Genomic DNA, 16233 nt, shown 5'->3' with positions numbered 1-16233 from the left:
GAAGTCTTCTGCAATCCTTTTCTTTTTAATTAAATTTTGATCTGAACTGCTTTTGATTAATTTTCTTATTTGTAAGTATGTGAATTCTGGGGGCCAGCAAGTTTCTTAAGTTGCCTGGCATTGGTCTCTGGTGAGTGGCTCAGCTCAGGAACAGTATGATTGCATTTTTATGGTTTTCAGATATTTAATAGCTTCTTCCTGTCATTTTCTGAATGAGTGAATAAGGTTTAGCCCTCTGGGAGCCAGCGCAGCATCAGAGAGTGGAGAAAATGACTAGAATCTGTGTACTTGACTGATTGCCTTAGTCTTAATTGTTCTCTTAATTAGCTGCAGTAGCAACTGCATCTGGGGAGAGATCACGGTATTGGTAAACAGCCCCACCTTGGAGCCCTGTGTAATGCCTTTTGGAAACATGACAATGAGCTCTGCATCTCCACTGAGACACAAACCTGCCAAATCTTCTGCCCCTGAAGTCTTTGGTTTCCTCGTGTGATCTGTCACTCTCGTCTGTGAGATGCAGGCCCCCAACTGTTTGTTCTTAAACAAATTAAGCTTTAATATGCCAAAAGCCAGCTTTAGTGAGCAGAATAAGGGAAGGGGAAAACAAAAGGGTGTCGGTAGAGGGTTGTTCAGACAACTTGAGGGTGTTATCCAGATTAGGAGTGGGAGACAGATGTGCTTTAGGGAGTCAAGGCAGGCTTGAAATGTTTTATGGTGGGAAACACAGGCAAAACTGAGGTCAGAGAAGATGTCTCGTGTCAAAGCAACCTTCTTCCTGTGGGGGTCAGCTCAAGCCTTCAGTGTGAGCTGCTGGCACAACCCAGCCACATCCTCCAAAGAGAGGTATCTGGCATGTCTGTGGAATGAAAAATATTGGGTGGTGGTGGAATTGCCCACCAGTCCAACTTCGTTTTTCATACACTCAGTGATTCTCTGAACTCAACTCTGGGACTTGAAATGAGAAGTGTGAGGTTTAAGGTTTAATCTTCTGTATTAAGATTTGTGTCATTTAATCCCTACTCCAGCTTTGTAATGTAGTCTTGTTACAGCACAGAACCTGCAATAATAGGCATAGTGGATCCCTAAAACTGGTGGGTTTGAAGAATATCTAATTCTTTCATTGCTGAATAGCTGGCCCAAGATTTAGACTGAGATTATACTGGGTTTATTCATCTCTGCACCCATTTCAGTGCCTATGGCATTTCATGCAACAGGGCACTGGAAGTAGGAAGTGTGAATTAATGGGATTTTTAAGTCTGACTGAGGCAGGTTTGGAGACCAAAAATGTTTTCCTGCTTTTAATTAAATTTTTGTTTCTTTAATCCTTCAAGCAAATAAATTTGCTGTCATATTGCAATATTTCCTTTTCAATACAGTATTTTCCTTTTTATGTGCCTATCCAAACAAGGAGAACACTGCTGGATTATTTGGTTTTGGTGCTGCCAAAAGGAAATGCATAGAAGGGCAGGAAAAGTTTTGTTGCTCTGTTGTACCTGGCTTTCCAATGGCCTATTTGTAAATTAGTGAGTATCTCTTTCTTAAGGGCCATGAGTGCCAGAAGTTGGGTGTTTTCTATCTCTTACAGAGGGTTTAGTTCTTAGCATCATTTGTTATGTTACTATAACTCCAACCTGTTTATTACCAAGATTACACTTAATCTGCACAGTTCACCTGATCCCTAATTAGCAAAAATTTGTGATCATTTTGCATTGTAGAGGTGTGAGATTTGGAAGACTTCTCCTGCAGTAATATTTTATATATCCTTCCTCTGGAAGCTTTTCTGTGCTTAGAAACCCTTTCCAACTCTAAATCTTCTGTTGAACCCCTTACTGAACTTTAAGCTGTGGAAAGAAGGCAGGTTCAGGTGAATGATGAGCAGATAATGTGCATGGGATAAAAAAGGCCGTTTAGGCAGGTTTGTAGTAGTTAATTCTGAAATTAGTAGTGAAGGTTAAACTACATTTTATTATATTAGGGGCAATAAAATTCTGTAGGGAGCTATGGATGCTGGAATCCAGGATCAGCAGTGGTTAAAGTTTTATTGCAAATTAACTCATCCTATGAAACAAGCAGAGATTAAATCTAAGTAGAAAATTCAAGCTATTTATTCTAAGCATGGCTTTACTAGTTTTAAATTCCTGTGGAATACTGAAAGGGCAAAACAGATATTTACAAAAAAAAAATATTGTTGAAGTGAAAAAATGAATACATTCATCATAACTGTAGCAAGAATCCTTCTTGCTGTTCTGAGAGCAGCATAAGCATGAAAACCATTTGCAGCTTCAACTGAGAGATGTGAGGTGAGCGTACATTCAACAGGGCATTAGAATTTGGAGGAATGTGACTCTAAATGGGTCATCCTTTCCTTGATACTGATGCCTTGAGAGACTACCTAGAGCAGAGGCTAGACAGTGTTAGGGGAATAAAGCAGGTATTTATTAAAAAGGCCTTCACAGGATACACCTTGGGCAGTACAAGAGCCTGGCTGTGGCTACACCCAAGATGAACAATGGATCAAATGTTTTCACACTTGTGAAAGTTTTGGTCCATTTACATATTTGGGTTAATTTTTCAATTACAGCTTCAGGTTATGAAGTCCCATCCTCCCAGACTGCTCTCCTCGATTCGCTGTTTATACTTTTTGGGCCTGAAGCTGTAACTGTGTCCTTGGTTCTCAGGCTGGAAAAGGATTATTTTGCCTAGCTACACTATGAGGAGAACTTGCTAACACTTCATATGAAGTTCAGAGTTATACACCAATGCAGTACAGAATCTGGAAAATATGAAAGTTAAAACTTGAGGCATCATTACTGCTTAGCCCTTCTGATCAAGCATAAGACGGATGTGAAGGTGGGTGGTAAGCATTGAAGGAAAAAATGCAGTGGATTCTGTATCATGGCTCTGAGATGAAGTTTTGTTGTATAGGATGTGTAGAATAGAGGTGAATAAATTATCAAATTCTGTTTTTTATTAAAAAAAAATATGTTAAAGTGATTCCTCCTGATACAGCACCCAGTTATTTCTGTGTGTATTCACTCTTTGAAGACACTTATGTCAGCTTATTCTCTTGTGGTGACTAATGATAATATTAATACTCTACTGTTTAAACCAAACCTAAACCCTCAGAGCCAGTGAGTGGATTATTACCACAGCTGTACTAGTATGAGTCCAGAGTTACCCCTGCTGACATCAGTAAAATTAAGACTTATTGGAGAAACTTGTAGCAAGATCTTAATGTGATCTAATGTTAATATCACTTTTAAAAGCCTTAGTTAAAAGCCATGGGTTACTGAGTAATATGTTCTAAAGGCCAAAGATAGTTAGCAGCAATATACCTAAAACTATGTTTTCTGATTTTTGCTATCAAACTGAGATTGCAGTTTGCTTTCCACTTGTTCTACAATGTTTTTAAGCTAACTTGGGCAAATTCTGCTTCAAAATTTCCTATTCCCAGGTGGGTGGAGATAGATTTTGTTGGAAATAGACACTTGTGCTCATTAGAAGTTTTTTTTAATAAAGTGAGACTAAAGTGAGATTAAGAAATAATTTGCTGGAGATTTCTTGTTGCTTTATTAGCTGTGTGTCTTTCTCGCATCTCTACCTCAAAATTCCCCTTTGTGTTAAGGAGGATGATTCTGAAGAGTTTTGTCTGCTCTGTGAAACAAAAAACATCTGTGCCCTCCTAGTTTCCTGTTTTCCCCAAGCCCCTTCTGGATGTGCTTGTCTGTGCTGCTCATGGAGAATTATGCTGTGAAATCCCACAGTGCTTAGAAACCTCAAGGGCCATAATCTTAAAAAAAAATATAAAATAAATTGATTATTGGGAATGCCAGATATGTTATGAGCACAGCCATAGATTCTTTCCCTGCCTGTGGTCTGGGAGTGGCAAAGCCACTTTTGTGGACTGCTGTGCTGCCTGGTGTGGCTTTGGGGTGTGTTCAGGGATCCCCATGTTCCACAGTCAGCAGCATCACAGATGTTCTTTTTCTGTTGAGTGTTCATTGTATGTCCCAAATAATGGATCATGCAGTTAACACTGTTCTTTTTCTGGATTATTTTCTACTATGCTATTACCCACCATACTGAGAGTTCACCAGAACTTAGAGTGCTATTTCTAAACCAGTGTAGTGATCATAAATGTTAGCTACAAAGGCAGAAAGTGTAGGTTAATCAAGAAGGGAGGTTAAAAGCTGCTGTTTGTGAACCTGTTTTGTAAACATGATGCTCATTCCTACAAGGCAAAGTCCCTTAATTTGGCTTTCAACCTTACTATTTGCTGTTCATCTTAAGCCCTGATCAGCCCAGTGTGTTTGTTCTCCAGCCCAGAGAAGTTATCTTCTTTACAGATTTGGGCAACTGAGGCAAAATGAGAACAGGTGAGCTCAAAATTGCCGAGTTCACCCAGAAGGTTTTGGAGGGCAGGGGATGACTTGGAGGGCATGCTAAGCCAATCCATGCAAAAAACCTCTGTTCTGTTCCATCTTCTAAAGAGAATAAAAAGCTGATCTTATTCTCAAATCTGTTTATTATTTGTTTCTGCAAGTAAGAGCTATAAATATATGCAGTTATAGTCAGGCTTTCTGAGGATGTCCATTAATTACAGGTATCTGAAATTCCTCTCATATATCATTGTTCTTCTAAAACACCCAAAATTTCACTTTATGGTGAAACAGATTATTAGATTACAGTTTGAATGACCTCAATATCTTTCTGCCATGTGCTTGACTACTTCCAATAAAACTATAGGTAGAGGGTACATTTTAATTTACACCATGGCAATAGAATTAGGCAGATTTTTTGGTTAACTTTCATAGTGATTAACTATAAAAGAAAGATTCAGATCTGAGTGAATACTTGAATCACAATTAATAATTTATTCAATAAATTGTTTGTGCAGATTGCAGAATTCTCTGATTTATTTGCTGTAGGAAGTTGCTCACAAAGTTCTTCAATTAATAATTCATTGTTTGAAGATTGTTCATAAATACTTAGGTTTGTGCACTTGTGATTTGCAATTCATATTTTATAATTGTTAGTCTTTTTTAGCCTGCTGTCTGGTTGGACAATCAGCTTTCCTGATTAATAAATGTAACTTGTGAATATTGCAATTCTGTATTGAGGTAGAAATAGAGATAATTTTTATAGTTTTGTTTGTTTGTTTTTTTATTTAAAATATGGTACTTTCAATATTTGATCACTTGTGCTATTCCTGTCCAAGATTCAAAGCCTGGATTTGAATGCCAACTCATACACTCAATTTCCATGTGTATATTATACTGAGGAAGGATGATACAAAAGGTCAGTCAAATCAAAACTCAAAATGACAGCAAAGTCAGCCAAAAAAATCAGTAAATCTGCCTTGCTGTGTTGAAATGCATAGTCATGAACAGGTTCTCTCCACCTGCCACTGTCCATTCAGCTCTACAAGAATCATATTCAGGTCAGCATGAAGGCCTTTATTTGTCATTGCTTCACAGGTTGATAACAAAGGTGACCAAGGTTTTGCTCAGTACTTAGAAATGAAAATGTACTTGGTAACACTTTGGTTTTTTTGTGGCCTTTCTGTGTCTGGAGATGAAAATCTGGCATCACTGAAGATACCAGCAATCATCATGATTTTTGATTTCCTTCTGGATTGGAAAATCCCAAAAAAGGATTGATTATCAAGGTGGTATAAAGGTAGTTAAATTTATGTAACCTGCACAGCCTGGGTTCTGAGAAACCAAAGTTTTTTACTCAAATACTGATTAATGCAATTTTAAAAAAAATATATGCTTAATGCTGATGCCTGGAAAAACTTTGTCAGTGGGAGCTTATGGAGTAGGATTTGCTTTGTCTGTGACAGATCAAATCTCCTGGGTCTTTGAATGTGCCCACAAAAGATCTCAGTTCTGGTGGTGTTGATCAGAAACCAGAATTTTTGCTAAGATTTGGAAGGAAGAAGAGTATATTAAAAATTTTCTTAGGTGTTTGGAAAAGATCTCCATTTATTTGGGCATAAAAGAGTTTTCAAAACAGTTATAATTGGCTTCCTACTAAACCAGAAGAAAAGATGTAGCATAATTTTTGCATCCAAATGTTAATTCCTGGTTGGATACTAATAATTTTAGATAACCTACTAATGTCAATTTTCTTTATTTTGCCAAGAACTGATTTAACCCACATAATACTTACATAAACAACTGTCCACGCTGGGCCAAATTCCATCCTGACTGAAGGTGCATTTGGGATACAATGGCCCAGAACTGTTCAGTGTAAGTATTCCTGCAATTCTGAACATTACCTTTTTTTCCTCCTGACTCTCCATTGTATTATCTTTGGAAGGAAATAATGTCAAAAGGCTTTAAAATGTGTATCTATTATTTTAGTGATTATGTTATCAAAACCCATCTGGGACATCCTTGCCTCTCTCTACTTAACATACTGCTTCTCCAGGTCCCCCTCCCCTGCTCTCTCTGGTGCTTTCTCTGAGAGAGCAAAGTAAAAATTAAATAACAGTTGACATCATTTGGTTGGACTTGTGCTCAGATTCTCTCTATTATTCATGTGATCTTTCTTATTATTTTTCTTTTTCATTCACCGTTATATTTTATTTACTTTAATGAGCTGGATGCTGTTGTTCAGCCTGGGACTGGAGAGAGACCTGGCTTGCTTTCAAACTATTGTTTTGCTGTGGTTGAGATTAACGTCATCAGGATTTTCCTCTCTGTTATTTATTAAATCTTTTTCTTCCTCTCTCCCTTCTTCTCTCATGTGTGAGGAGTACCTTGGTGATGGTCATGGAATAGAAGCTACGTAAAAATAATGAATACAGGTTTCAAGCCTTTCATTCACACCTTTGTTTATAGAGACAATGTTAAGTGCAGCAGATCTCCAATTTTATTTGTTTCTCTTTTCAAATCTTAGTTGGATTCTAGTGGAGGAAATATGTATATTCAAATTGGACTCGTGTAAACTCCCTGAATTCTCATTTTCTGTAGAAATTTCTGCTCAGCAGCACCTCTGTAATAAGGTCCTTATTAATAAGCCAATACTTACGTTTGGTGTCAGTAAAATAGTGACAGAAGACAGTTAAAGGCTCAGCTGCAAAGGGCAGAATGGGATTGAATTGCCTCTGCAGAACAAGTGTATCTTTTGGTCAATTTGTTGAGCTAAATACACACTTAGGGCTGTAGTCATGTGGCTTAGATCCTCCCACCTGCCTTTTGCTGGCTCCAAGCACTCAGAGGTGCCTATCCAGGAGGAAATGTTACTCAGTTTTAGACAGAATATAGTCTCTTGTGGTTTTTTCCCATAAAGGTATAATTTTGGAGAAGGAAATATTTAAGCCTTGAATTTTGGTATTCAAAGGGTATTTTTTGTCTGAAAGCAATGTTTTCAGTGTGTCTGGCAAGGTGAAGCATCTCATTTTTGGTTGTTGACCATGAAAATTAAGAGGATTTATATCTGAGAATTCAGAAAATACTTCAGTTTTTCTTGGTCTTGTGATAGACTAGGTATCAACAGCAAAAGGAGGCACATGGGTTGAGTGCAATAGCTGGAACAAGAGCTCTTTCCTCAGAGAGTCCTCTGCCTGTGCATGCCTCTTTTGAAAGGTACCTGTCTGTGTGGGCTCTTTTTATTTACCAGACAGGATTTACTGCATCAGCAGTCTTCAGCACTGGAATAAAAGGACAGGCTGAGAATGTAATGAAGTCCGTGGCACAGTTTCTCTTAAAATGAAGAAATACTATTAAAGTTTTTTGTTTTGGTTTGTTTGTTTGTTTGTTTTGTTTAGTCTGTTTATCACATAAGATATTCAGGTGGGTTCCAGCATTCCCAGGTTGTTTAAATCAAGACTCTTTTGCATGCTTTCAAAGAACTTGGTTCCTAAGGAATCAACTTGAGCCCATTCAGGTGTGTTGAAATACATCCCCTTTTTCTGTTGAACTACATTGCTATCTGCAATTTCAGTCACTGTGGAAGAGTATCTTTGATTCTCTTTGTATTTCTTCAGAGTTAGTCTTTATTCTTTTAGTCTCCTTGACATTTGTATTTGGAAAGGCATTTGTATTGATCCCAACATGTGGGTCTCAGACTATGAAACTGGATCTCAGAGCTGACCTTTGAATGTCTGGTGAATCCATCCTCACTCATTTTAGCAGAAACAGGGACCTGGATATCTGTTCTCATTTATCCTTTGGAATAACCCACTTTTCTCCAGCCACTGCATCTGGGATAGATAATCACTAAACTCTTCCCTTTTCTGAAAAACTCTCTTTGTCTACAAGTCCTGTGGAATAACATGAATTGAAGATCTTCTAGTTAAATGTGGAGTGAGTTGGAGCTGTGTTGTGAAGGCACCAACCCCAGAAGAACTTTTAGGCTTTAAGAAAATTCAGTCTAATCCTAAAACCTCTGGAAAGCATCTCAGAAGAACTCTTTTGAAGGGTTGTTTTGAAAGGGATGACTCAGTGGAAGAGCTGTCAGTTGAGGCTTTCCTTTATGAAAACTCCTCTGCAATGTGATTCCACAAATGTTGCTTCTGCTTGCAATATTAGCATACAAGAACTCTGATTCTTGTGTGTGAAATTACAGATAAGTTGATCCATAATAATTGATCTATACTGCAGCTGGACCAAATTTTCTACTCAGGAAGCAACTCAAGATGCAGCCTGAAAGTTTCTGCCTTCAAGTGATACAGTTAAAGACAAAAGCATGGTAATGATGTTCGTGTTCTGCTAATTATACATTGCCTTGGGCTTGGCACAATGGAGTGCTCAGGTTTTAATGGCTTTGCTTTATTCTGGCTACATTTGCTAGTGTATTATGGGCACCTTCAGTAACACCTTGAGCAAACCAGGCTGTGCACCAGAGCGGTCCATTTTTTGGCATTAATTAATTTAAGTGATGCAGGGGAGTGCAGCAGTTATTGGAGTACTAGTTCATCAAAAAGTACCATTTGTGCATTAACTCTGTTCATGGATAACAACCTGCCATCCATATGTTTCTGGCTTATCCTTGCAACTCATTTTCTAAATAAAGTTGAAACCTAACTAATATGGTATTGAGTCCCTTGCTGTTTCAGTTTGTCAGACTTTCCAATAAAAAGCCTGTGTATGATGGCTTCATGCTTTTGGTATGTGTCAGAAATAGTTCTATGCATATACATTACAAAATTAGGATTTAATTTTTGTTGTGTAGCCATAAAAAATTAGATTATATAATTATTATGTTTTCCTTTCTTATCTTTTATATTTTTAATATAATTTTTGAGGATGCCACAGGGCACTCCTGCTGTGAATTAGCTGCAATAAACTCTCTTAAACAGATAAACATCAAAGAGCAGTAATGTTTTAAAATGAAGCAACCTGCATTCAAAATCCAATTGCTTTATGTTGTAGATCTTGAATGCTTCAGCTGCTAGAAGTGGATGGGGTTTCTCAAGGGCACAGAGGAGTTGCATTACTGGGATTTTAATGCAACAGGGTTCATTCGAGTGAAGTTGCTAGCAAAATCCATTTGTTTTCACAGGAACAGGCTTCCTCCTATTTGTCTTCTTCTTATGGAAAATATCAAGATATGAATAAATTCTCTCCTACCAGGAATCCTGCTCTTGTATTTAGATTGTTCTTATTGAACGGGTTCACAAAATCTTGCGGACTTCATGGTGAATTTTTGTGGATAATTGATTAACTGCAAACTTCAGTAGGAATATTAACTAAATAATTCCTTTTTAAATAGTTTAGAGGATTTTCTGTAGTCTGGCATTCATGTGGAACCTAGAGCTGCTACTAGAACTGAAGTACCAAGCCTAGGTTCTGTTGAAATGCCATCAATGTGACAAAACCCCCAAATTAGCAATTTGGGACATCTGCTTCATATAGCTAAGGCACTCTACTTCCTAAGGCTAAGGCTGCTTGGAAAAGCCACCTCCCGACAATAATGTGAATACAAGATCAGAAAAGCAGGCGCCCACATTGCCAAAAAAATACTCTGAAAGTTAATAAGACCTCACACATAGACTGTAGGATGTTTAGGGTCTTACCATCAAGGGTTATGTTTGCCCTTAACTCCTCAAGATTCTCCAGTTTTCAACCCGTCCTTGGTAACAGTTGTGCTTTGCAGGTTCAAAGGTAAAAATATTTATATTTTTACAGATGCATTTGATTGCACTATGCTTTTGCCTCTTTTGTATAGTTTTCTGATGATCTGGGTGGTAAATTGGTATTTTGTTTAGTTTTAACTTGAAATAGATATGAGACTGGGGCAAAACCAGAGTTGAATAAAGCCCCCTATTTCTTTTTTCCTTCTTAAAGCAAAACCTGTGTTGAAAGATCCAACCTCTCTGATACAGTAATTACAGGGTGCTATCCTTAGTGATGGTAAATAGGTCCCTTTAGTGTATCTGTTTGATCTTGAGCTGTGAATTCCCATTCTCTCGTGGGTGTAACTGTAAACAAGAGGATTAACATTGCTTCAGTGATGTTTTGCTTAAGTGAATCAAAGTTGAAAGGGTGTCTTGAATATCTGTAGAAAGCTTTGTGTGTTGCAGGGTTCCTGTGCTATATATATGCACAGTGCACCTTTCATGGTAAACTCCAGTGATGCTTTAAAGTTTGAGTTCATCTTAAGCTTTTTATATTTTGGTTGTTTTTGTGGACCATTGTGAGTGGGATCCTCTGTCTCTGTGGTAGTGACCACAAAGAGGCTGTGAAGTTACAATCTATTACAGCCATCCTTTCAGCTACCTCACTTTTTTCAAGACCTATCACGGAGAACAGATTCTCACCATAAGATATTTGCCAGATTTTAGGCTTTCCTAAGGTGCAGTGATGGCAAACAGTTACTACACCAGGGATGTGGGTCCCTAGGAGGGTGGAAGTCCTAAACCACTATCTTCTGTTGGTGCTTGGAATGCAAGCAGAGGAAGGACTGTTTCTGGAGGGGAAGGTCTGATGGCATTCCATGGCTTGGTCCCAGTGTGGGTTGTCCATCATATCCATAAGGCTCCTCATGTGCAGGGCTCTGAAAAGGAAAAAAGAAAATGTGGAGAGAAGAGTGTGAATATTTTCAGTTCAGTCCCTACCTGACACGGAGAGGCTTCTGTGTCGTGTCATCAGCTGTGAGAAAGGAGAGGGAGGAGCACCATCCCTGGAAACTTGTCCTTCTGCAGGGCTCACCACGCTGCTCATCCACTCTTCAGCAGCCAAAATCTACCATTAGAGCACCCTCTGCACATGCATTTTTTAAATCAGGACTTTAATTTGAAAATACAGTCCTCCTCCCTTCCCCCAGTTATGCAAGTAAAAGCTTAATATCATGATTCCTTTTTTTTAACCTTAACTCAGCCAGATTCTTACTGTGCCTGACACCTCTCTGTGACATGATTGATGTTTCGAGGGTTTCCCTGTTACCTCCTACCTTCATCTGATATGGCACTCAGAGCTTGTCAGTGTCAGAAGCTACATCTGCCTCTTCAGTTGTGGCAGGAGCCCAAACCATGTCTCTTGGAGGGGACTTCTCCATGATTCCTTTCCAGGTTGTCAATTAAGTCTGTTGTTTTCATTTCAGCATGCTTGGTTGCTCTGATCCGAAGGAACCACTCTGCTCTGCTTGGAGGCAGTGCTTTCAGGAGGACAACAGGAGTTATGTGGGCCCTCCTTTCCTGCCTGAATCCTGTGGAGGAAGAAGCATTCACGTTCACATGCTATTCCTTGTTTCAAGATTATTTAAGAAACCACCGCTGTTGAACTAGCAGGGGATCTTTCCTTCGCTGACCTTTGCCAGAGCAGCTGATTGGTGTGCCCCAGCTGCAGGCCATCATCTTCTTGGGAAAGTTTTAAGATTGCCAGAGAAATGATCATCTTCTTTCCTAGCCCTTACTGATGTGTATGGGCTTTGCTGGCCTTTCCAACTCCAGTGTGGGAGGGGTTGTTTGTTTTCCTTTTAAATGTTATCCTGCCATCCTCCTTTTTTAACAATGCTGTATATACATGAAGACTTGCTGAGTATTCAGTGTGGCACATGGATGGAGTGGATGCTTTGAACTGCTTTTGCAACAATGGATTCTGCTTGACTGATAATGAAACCATGGGATAGACCTCAGGGAGGTGAGTCATATGTTAATTTGTTCTTGACGTTTCCTTGGTATGTTAAAAGCTGTGATCTTTCAGAAAAATATCTTCGTTTATTATATTTATTTTTTTTTAAAGCTACTTCCTGGGGCCATGGCAGATGCTGTTTTGGAATGGCACCCAATGAGTTGTTTAATGTAGTTCAGTGCTTGGTTGGCATTCTGCTATTGTGTGAATATTTTTGATACTTCTTTTACCACAAAGATATTTTATTAAGAGTGGCACATTGTTATACACATGTGGTGCTATGGAGCTCCAGAATATGCATGGGACATAATGTTGAGCTGCAGAAACACAATAGCAATGAGTCACTGAAATCCCTTGTTGGTCACAAGAGTTTGAACAACTGCAGTGATAATCTTTTGAGACAATGTACAACTCCAGTGGTATTTGCTATCTGCTCTGTGGTCTCCCTCAGTTAGCTGCTTGATTGGCTTGGCTTTGTGGGTATCCTAATCATGTTGGCACAGTCACTTTGATTAACAGAGACATGCAACTTGGAAATCTCTAGGCTTGCACCGACCTCAATAAAGTTGTGTGCTTTTTCTCTTTCCAAATTTCAGCAGTTTCCTGAGGGCACAAGAAATGTTTTGCAGAATTTTCCATGGCAGTTGATGAATATTGAAATGTGGGGTTCAGAGGAGTCCACCTGCTTCTATGTGAATTGTAGGCTCAGAAGAAGAGAGTAAATAAATTTATATATTAAAAAAAAGGGTGAATGCAGGACCATTAAATCTGTGTTATTTTTCCATGGCCTTTCCCATAAATTCCAGGTCACTTTAAGCATTAGCTTTAGCCCTTTCTTTGGTAATACAAGAGAGTAGTCGCATCAACATGGCTTCATTGGTGCCCAATCTGGAAAATCTTCTCCTGTTATATCTACAGTTTATTTCTAGGTGTCATGCTGAATGCTCTCTTGATCATTAATGTCTGTAGTACTCTGGCAAAATGGTGGAAAGCTTAATTCCTGTTATGCCTCAGAGCAGAAGAAATAGAAGTTTGATATCTCATAATACACTTAAGGAAGCTGAGGGGATATGAAATCCATGTGGTGGTTTTACTAGTGGCTATTCCTCTGCAAGTTGGTTCTTGACCATAGTCCCCAGTCTTCTACTTGTGTTTTTTAAGGAAATACAATATTTTCAATGGCCATCATCTACTGCTATGTGGTTCTTGAATCACCATCTCCATCACTGAAGGTAAAGATGTCTTCTAAAAGATAGCTCAGTCAAGCCAGAAGGGTATTTAACTTAGATACCATGAAAGGCAAAATGTCCAGTGTTGAAACTTGAAATAAAATGTGATTTTGGAGGGAGACATCCCCATCTATCCACAAACAGGTATTTTTTAAGTATGCTTTAGATGGGGCAGCTCTCACAGCTGTTGAAAGTGTTGTTTGTAGAGAGAGTTTGTAGATCCCTGCAGTTAAGCTTAAGGTAGTTTCCAAGACCTGTTTGAGTGGTCTCTTTGTTTCCAAAAACCTTAAGCTTGTTTCTTGGAGCCTTCTTTCCTCCTTAACTCAGCTCTGCCTTGTCTCACAGGGGTTACCAGGTCACATGCGCATTTCAGGGGAGTCATCTTTCAGACTTAAAACCTTGCCATCCCCTCTCTGTGATGTTGTTGTTTGGGGTCAAACCTCATGTTCCATTTCTCATTGAAGAAATTGTTACTTAAAATATACCACAACACCTGCTTCCTTGACCCACTTTGCCTTAAGCCCTTTTTTATAAGATTTTTTTTTTTTCCCATAGTGGTAAAGAGATGAGGGATCCTGAGGTCACTGTGCCGTGTGGGACATCAACTGAATGTGCCAAAGAATATGAACATGAGTCTTCTCACAAGTGAGTGGTTTCCTGGTGTGGAAATTTCCCCCATTTACAGTTATCCTGCCATTCCTCAAACATTTTTTAGGTCTTTAAAAAATGTCATTCTTCAGTTGGAATTTATAGCAATAACCTGTTCTTGTCTAAAATAATTGTGTTTATTAATGGTACTTTTGAATCATTCAGGATTTGCATTTTCAATCTTTCAGGAAAAGGAAGGGAATCACATTTTTTAGCTTGTTTTGCCTCATTATGAAAAAGCTCATTTCATTCTGTCTTTTTCTGTCTCCTCCTCCTTATTCTCTTTTCATTCACAAGAACATTTGGACTTACAAGTGATTTAAAAATAATTTTGGTTTTTATTGTTATAGAAGCTGCTGTCTTGTCATGCATATTAATTTGACACTGCTAATCCTATACAAACACATTTCTGGTACTGACTTCTTAGGAATGCAAGTATTTTAAGAATATCAGGGTAAACAGAGTTTATTAGACTGATAGTGTAGTGTGTATGTCGTTATTTCACTTGACTGTCCTAAATCACCACTTATTGCATATGACACCTGCTTTTGTGTTCTAAGTTATTTGAGTTGAGGAAAGTTAAGCACACAGTAGTTATGAAAATAATCTTGTTTTCAGCTACAAGTTGTTTTTTTTTTGCCTCTCTTTGAGGACTCTGTAGAATGAGACATTTACTCACTTGGAAGGGAACTGGTGTAACACTACAGAAGAATTTAAGATACTTGGATAAAGTAAGAGAAGGTACATAAGCATCTGTATGAGAAGACAATTGTTTCTTTAAGAAAAGATCAAAAAAAGGGGGAGAGGTGGAGTTTTCCTTTGTTTTGTTTCTGCATGTTTTCAAAATGAACATCCAATGAGGATGCTCCCTTTCTGCTCTGGGCAGGGGCCCAGGGAATTGACACAAATTCAGACACAAATTTTGTACCTTGCTTTTGTCAACTGAAGCTGGAATTGCCCCTTATTTTAACAAAGGATATTCTCCTGTTACAGTGGCTGGGAATTGAGCGTGCAATTTTATCTCAGTGTCACGCTACTGCAGATGCTGGATGGGAAAAGAGGCCTTCAAATGGAGTTGAAAATTCTGCAACCAAAACACTGGACAGCTTGGGCTGCTGAAAACCTTTTGCATGAAGCCCTGGCTCCCTTAAAGTAGCTGGCAGTGCTCCCGTTGAGTTCAGTACAGCCAGGATTTTGCCTTATATATTTATTCTGATTTATGAAAAGCTCAGTCATCGTGGTATCTAAGCACTGAGATACGGTATTTAGTTACAAACAATCATTTTAAGAGTGATGCCAAAATCTACACATGCATTAGACTTGGAGATTAAACAACATGGAGCTTTGGTTGCATGTGCTTCTCCAGTTGTAATTATTCTTCATTCTGAACACTGCAGACCTCCGTGCTGTTGGGCACAGAGGGGCTCCAGACTGAGACAAATCAGAAAGATTATGTGATATAGTAAATAGCAATAAATTAATGGATCTTGCTGAGGTGCCAGTAACTACCTTGGTTTCTCTGTCAGCCCCAGAGGAATTAATAATTCCTCAGATTTTAGCCAGCCATTGTAGGGAAGGATTTTAATCTTCTGCATTTTTTAACTGAAACTGTTTACTTTGCAGTAACTTGTACAGCACTGTGTGCTCTCCACTCTGATGTTGCATTACAGTAACTTGCTGCAGAGGAAAGCTGGTTGAGTTCAAGTGAAATCTATCCCAAGGAAAGAGTATCCAGAGCAGCTGGTTTCATTTATATATTTTATTTCTGAAGCTCATGAGCATTCCAGTGAGAGATGGTATAATTGATTTAAATCAAATTATGAAACATTATACTTTTTATTCGAAAATCCACTTTTCTGGCATTCAATTCTGTAATGTATCACTCACAGGTAATGCTGGTTGAAGTTGAAGAGGCTGAAAAATCCTCCTCTGCATCATGCAGTCCATTGTTACATGCTCTTGCCTCGGAGCTGAAGTCAAAGTTTCTGTTCGTAACAGGATCATGGTATCGTTAAGGAATTGAGGCTCCATTGCTTCAGGTGAGATGCAAAACCTTATTCCTTGAATTTCTTAGTAAGAGAAGTGTTCCTAGGTTTTTGGAGGGACATTTTGGTTCAGTGCTTTTTCCCAGTTGATATAAGTATACACAGAACAAATACATGGCAAGCAGAACAGAGCTGTTTTTAGAAAGGGGTAACATTGGACATTCATTGCAGCATAGGTTAACCTGCATTTTAAAAAGCTAAAAATATTCAATTGTTCACTCAATTTTC

At 38.6% G+C, this 16233-nt stretch overlaps 1 long non-coding RNA gene across 1 annotated transcript; it reads left to right on the top strand.

The window, feature by feature from the left end:
- The first annotated feature begins 11557 nt into the window (after positions 1–11557).
- LOC107202422 lies at positions 11558–15994 on the top strand. Its single transcript, XR_004496582.1, has 3 exons — positions 11558–12092; positions 13868–13957; positions 15850–15994. It is a non-coding gene; the product is annotated as an uncharacterized LOC107202422 (long non-coding RNA).
- Positions 15995–16233: the final 239 nt, after the last annotated feature.

This window comes from Parus major, chromosome 3 (genome assembly GCF_001522545.3).
Source record: "Parus major isolate Abel chromosome 3, Parus_major1.1, whole genome shotgun sequence".
NCBI lineage: Eukaryota > Metazoa > Chordata > Aves > Passeriformes > Paridae > Parus > Parus major.
The sequence above is the reverse complement of the archived record's forward strand: the minus strand, read 5'-3'. Positions and strand labels throughout refer to the sequence as shown.